The sequence below is a fragment of the Brachycentrus maculatus genome, unplaced genomic scaffold, assembly GCF_059751285.1.
Source record: "Brachycentrus maculatus isolate JH-2025_06_01 unplaced genomic scaffold, ASM5975128v1 h1tg000146l, whole genome shotgun sequence".
Classification (NCBI taxonomy): Eukaryota; Metazoa; Arthropoda; class Insecta; order Trichoptera; family Brachycentridae; genus Brachycentrus; species Brachycentrus maculatus.
Genome location: NW_028280899.1, coordinates 113,840 through 119,839, shown reverse-complemented (window position 1 = coordinate 119,839; position 6,000 = coordinate 113,840). Strand labels below are relative to the sequence as shown.

The following is a 6,000-nucleotide window of genomic DNA, read 5'->3' as shown; positions in this document are numbered from 1 at the left end:
TTTTTCAGTCTTTTGAACTTTAATCCTATGTCCTAAAATGAGTTATCGAAATTACTCATCGGGAATATTATATATGTTACTTATGTATGAAATATGTACAACATTTTGAGTGTGTCCAAATACTTGTTCACAAAATCTGGATTATCTCCAATTACAGGAGTTAAATACGTCAGCCCCGTAAATGCCCAGACTTATATTCTTATTCTTATATTCTTACTCCCATATTCTTCTTCATCTTTGATGAGATGTCAAAAAATAATATGAAATATGTTTTAATAAATAAATAAATAAAATCTTTTGGCGGAACAGACATAAGGCCGATGGACTATTTGTCAAATATATATTTGGACGATAGATTTTTGGACGAACAGACGTTTGGGCAATAGAGTTTTGGCCCAGGTTACAAATAATATTTTTTGAATAATCCTTACCAATTTAAAATGGTATTCTAGTCTCTATAACATTGAAATCAAGAAAATGCAGAAAATATTATTCAAGGATAAAAAACCATAGAATCTATCATTTGAATTATTGTGTAAATAAATGCTTTTAGAACATTAAGCATTTCACCACCATATTTTGAGTCCCATTTTAGATGTACCTTATTATAAAAATCCATAAAAACAACGAAAATGTATTAAAAATTTAATGTCAGGCAAACGCTTAAACGATTATATCCTTCGTCTTTGTGAAGACATCTAATCTACCTAAGCGTAAATAATTAAGTAACTGAGTACAATAAAATATTTTTTGCAGTATTTTCTGAGATAAATACATAAATACTTCGTATAAAATATCCGTCGTCTCTGTGAAGACATCTAATATACCTCAATATTTATAATTCAAACAGGTTTAAATTGTATTATTGATAAAAATTAATTATTTTTTTTTAAATATGGAGAAATAAGTTATAAAGTACTTACGTAAGAATTTTTCCTAACTTTGAGTAAAATAATAACACTACACATTAAAACACTATCAAATTTAACAGATATATTATTTTTCCAATATAATATATTAATATGCACAACTTTTAACAATAATTTTACCCGACAACAACGGCAGACATTAAAATTTAACGCACTATTTATTTAAAACACAACAATTTAAGGCTATATTGCTATTTTAAAAATTTGACAACGGTTGTATACACTAATATCAAAAAAACAACTTATCTATCTAATAAATATATTAATTTTTAACAAGCTTATTAAATTAACAAATAAATATGTTTAACTTTTAATAAATGGCACACAGAAACATTGGGATGTATTTTAACTATTTTTTAACACTATTTTATATTTTTAAAATATATTATTATAATATGAGATTTATCTCGGTAACATATGCGCAACTTTCTCGTTTTTTTTTAATCTCTAACGAGTGTTTGTGTATGTAAGTTTTAATGTGCTTTTCTTCTAACGAAAGCTCTGTTAGGTAACAGAGCACCGCACAACGATACCGTGGACCGGTTGTGTCTCTACTGACTACTGAAAGGGAGGTTTCAGTGTGTTGGTAGCTTTCCTGAAATTCAGCGCGACGCAGATCCATTTTCAGGAAAATCGGGTACACGTTTCGTGCGAATTTGCCACATCTATAGCGAACTCGCTGACCATATGATCATTTCTGAAAATTTTATTGTAATTTAATATGAAATCATTGAAAAAATAGTTCTATTAATAAGTTTAATTTACTCACAAAGAAGGTTTGATAGGTCTAAGAATTAACAATAAATATGGGAGTCGAACACTGCAATATATCAATACAAACATTTTAATTTGTTACAAATGGGGGTTAGAGGTCGAAATAAAATATGGAACAAAGGCAAAATAAAGTAATGGATAGTTTTATTAAAAAGTTTAATTTACACACAACGAAGGTTTGATAGTCCCAAGAATTAACAATAAATATCGGAGTCGAACACTGAACATTTTTAATTTGTTGCAGACGGAGGTTAAAGGTCAAAATAAAATATGGAACAAAGGTAAAATAAAGGAATGGGTAAATGATCATAAGTAAATTCTATAAAAATCGTAAAAAAGTTTATAGTTTTAATTTTTTCTCTCTATTTTCTGTATATATTAGGTTAAAATGGATAAAAACAAAAAAATGTATGTAAAAAGAACACCACCGACAAGACACACAAGGTGACTTGGTAGGTCTCTGCAAAAAAATATTTTTTAATATGTTTAAAATAATTCTTTAAATAAATGTATGCCATTTATGTAAATAAATAAAAAATAAAATAAACGTTAAAAATTATTTGTATTATTTAACAATTATAAACGAAGACATAAGAAAGGATTTAAAGGTGTGTAAGGCAATGGCTAGGGATAATTAGAAAGATCAAGTAAAGTTTATAAAATAAAAATAAAAATAATTGGTACCTTTTTCTCGAACCGGTTTCGATAAGAACCTTGTCATCATCAGGTTGAAACATGTAACAATTACTTAATTAGAAATATTGTTTATTTTAAAATACAGATTCATACGTAAAACGTTAGTAAATCACTACTCTATATATATTTTTTTAAGTATATAATAATAAGGGTCGTGATCAAAAGTTTGGCCATCCCTGATGTACATACCAGCGCAGCCCATTCATTAATTCATTAATGTGTAAGTCTTCGGTCAATATAGTAACCAGACTGATTATAATACCAAAACTAGACCCGAGAGCGATTATTCACCGACTTGGAAATTTAATTTATTCAATATAGCGCCCTGAGCCGTAACTACCGCAAAATTATCGGTAGGTATCTAAAATTGCGGTGTATCTACCGGCTTACACCGGTAACTTTGATGAAAAGCTCAAACGTGATTAGATATTAGGAGCCAGGTATAATAATTTAGATGGAAGGATGATTGATATCCTTTCAGCTTTCCATAACGGTCAGTCTTATTTTAAAGATAGAAACATAGACTACTAAAGCATTCTTTTTTAATATGAATTAATTGTTTTTCTTTTTGTTACAAAATGAAACTATTTTGCTACTCAATGAGATTTATATTTTCTTTCTTTTTAAATATATATATATAAATATATATATATATATATATACATATATATATATATATATATATATATATATATATATATATATATATATATATATATATATATATATATATATATAAATATATATATATACATATATATATATATATATATATATATATATATATATATATATATATATATATATATATATATATATATATATATATATATATATATATATATATATATATATATATATATATATATATATATATATATATATATATATATATATTCCTTGGGTGCGAATAAGGGTAGAAAGAAGAGTAATAATAATCCCTCTAAATTTTTTCAGACCTCTTTATTATCAATATCAGTATTTCATGGGGATAAGTTCATCCGTCCCGTCCTAAGGACGATAATCCTTTAATGCTTTCGAGTTAATACACAAAACGGACACAAAGGAATGCGAGAATTACTTGAATTCTGGAGGATTAGAGCATTGTTCGATCTACAAATGATATTAATTTTAATAATTTGCGTTGTCGTTTAACTGGGATATTATTTACGGAGCGTAGTATCTCCTAGTCTTCCCGGGGGTCGTCTACTATGGGGTTGGTCATACAGCACGATGTGGGGGAGTCTGGATGATTTCATTCTAATATATTTATATTTATTTTATTAGCATACCAATATTTATTAAATATTGCCCTGAAGCGGAAAGCTGATCACCTTTCCTTCATGTGTTAAAGATCAAGATAACACTGCGTTTTTATATGATGCAGTGCCCTATGCACCATAAGTTTCGGATAAGGGTTTGAAAGGGAAAAAAAATATTTTTAAACATTTTTTGAATTCACAAAGGATTGATGGATTTGAATTTAAATTGAAGTCAGTCGAGATCAGTCGGCTCGCAATATTGAATTGCCGTGATTAATGGGTTTGTAAGGTTATTTAATTTAAGGGTATTTAATTTATTTAGACTTGAGACGTATTCCATTAGACAGCTTAAGCCCAGCTTTACAGACAGAGTGAGGGGGTTGAACTCTAACCTGCACAGACCCAAGGGGGGGATTTGAAATCCCCATAAACAATGCTTATTACTTGACAACCATTCAAGCAATTTCCGGATATTTTTATTTTTTGACATCTCATCAAAGATGCAGAAGAATATGAGGGCGCATTTAACAATATTTTTTTATAAACTTTATGAGAGAAAACTGATGTACACCCATTAAACTACGATATGGCTGAATAATGCAATCTTTTTCAGATCTACCCAACTCGATTTGTAATTTTTAATTAGCTCTTTTATATTTAGTTTCGTTTATTCATGACTTTATGGATAATAGAAGCAGGTTTTACTTCATGGCCAAATATGCGTTAGATTTATTAAATATTTGACTAAAGAAGTATGCAAGTCTGGGCATTTACGGGGTTGACGACCGTCATAGGCTGGTTTAAGTGATAACTTTACGCACGTGTTACATTCACAAATTCAACTTATTATTCACAAGCACACTACTCAAATTCTTGAAAAATCAGTATATACATGTATAAGAACCAATTTTAAAACATTATTCTTGAATCACTAGAACTTCACAAGAGACATCTTTTGGTGAGATTTTTTTTCATCTTTGATGAGATGTCAAAAAATAATATGAAAATTACTCCTGTAATTGGAGATTATCCAGATTTTGTGAACAAGTATTTGGACACACACAAAATGTTGCTATTAAGAAGATGTTAAAACCATTTATTTTTATTTTTAAGTAAGTTTTACTTACAAAATTTTTATATATTTTGTTATCGATAAAATAATATTTTGAAATCTTCAGATTAAAAAAATGGTCTTAACATACTTAAAATGGTAGTCTATGCATTGACAGAGCTACGACCGTCATAGACTAGTATAAGTGATCACTTTACACACGTGTAACATTCACCAATTCTACCCATGATTGACAATCACACTACTCAAATTCTTGGAATACTCATATATGATTCAATTTCATCACATTGTGCAAAAACTCTTTCATAAAAAAATAACTCCTATAATTGGAGATAGACCTGATTTGTGAACAAGTATTTGGACACACTCAAAATATTGTAAATACTTTTACATACGTGAACATGACTTCTATCAATACATTCGGGGTATTTAAAATACCCCCATTTAGAGCATTCGATATTTTTAAATACTTAGGCTGTAGAAGGTTGCATTTGATATGACTTATTCAACCCTATATATAGTAAAATACAATCTCAGGTTACGAATCCCTCTTTTTACGAACAATACGCTTTTGAAGCGTTTTCAATCATCAAATAAATTTAATTAAGAAATCACAAGACAATTATGTAGGTGTATTCTCATCACAATCTGCGAATAAATAAGGGAGGAATAAAGGATTTAATTATCTTTATTCAAATGGCGCAAACAACAGAACATTCGTGACGTCATCAAATGTGACCTTAAAACACGTCTCAGTCACAAAATTCACTACTCTTTTTATAGATTCATTAGTTTTATAGTCCGTTTACTACAAATAAAAAAATGTTGCTGAATGGATGGGCCCAAATAGTAACCAAAAGCTTCCAGACCAGACCTGGGAATGAGGCCCATAGACATTAACAAATAGAGCCGCCAATAATTTAGCAATGTCAACTTTAAAATAACTTCTTCGTTTCTGTGACGTCATTCATTGCCAACTTACGAAAATAACGTTTTTTCAAAGGCGAATTTTCCAAAAGAAAGTGATAAATGAAAATATTAATTATATCGGCTGTTATAAACACTTCACGAGTCTAATACAATCCTTTACAGGTTGAGTATGTTAAATTAGATATTCCTCCCATCTGACAAAGATCCATTATGTTATAATAAAATATTTTTAGTGATTTTATAGCAAAATTACATTTTAATTATTAGAATAAAATTCGTAGTATTTTTTTTGAATTATTACTTTTTAATTGGGTTGGCCAGGCCTGGCTTACATGAT

At 28.6% G+C, this 6,000-nt stretch overlaps 1 long non-coding RNA gene across 1 annotated transcript in view; it reads right to left on the bottom strand.

The window, feature by feature from the left end:
• Nucleotides 1-1,247: 1,247 nt before the first annotated feature.
• Nucleotides 1,248-6,000, bottom strand: part of LOC148308849 (uncharacterized) — a 41,268-nt gene continuing 36,515 nt past the window's right edge. Inside the window, exons 2-3 of the long non-coding RNA XR_015837630.1 lie at nt 2,388-2,416; nt 1,248-1,626 (exon numbers count right to left, since the gene is read on the bottom strand). This is a non-coding gene — a long non-coding RNA (uncharacterized LOC148308849). The remainder of the gene's footprint in view (nt 1,627-2,387; nt 2,417-6,000) is intronic.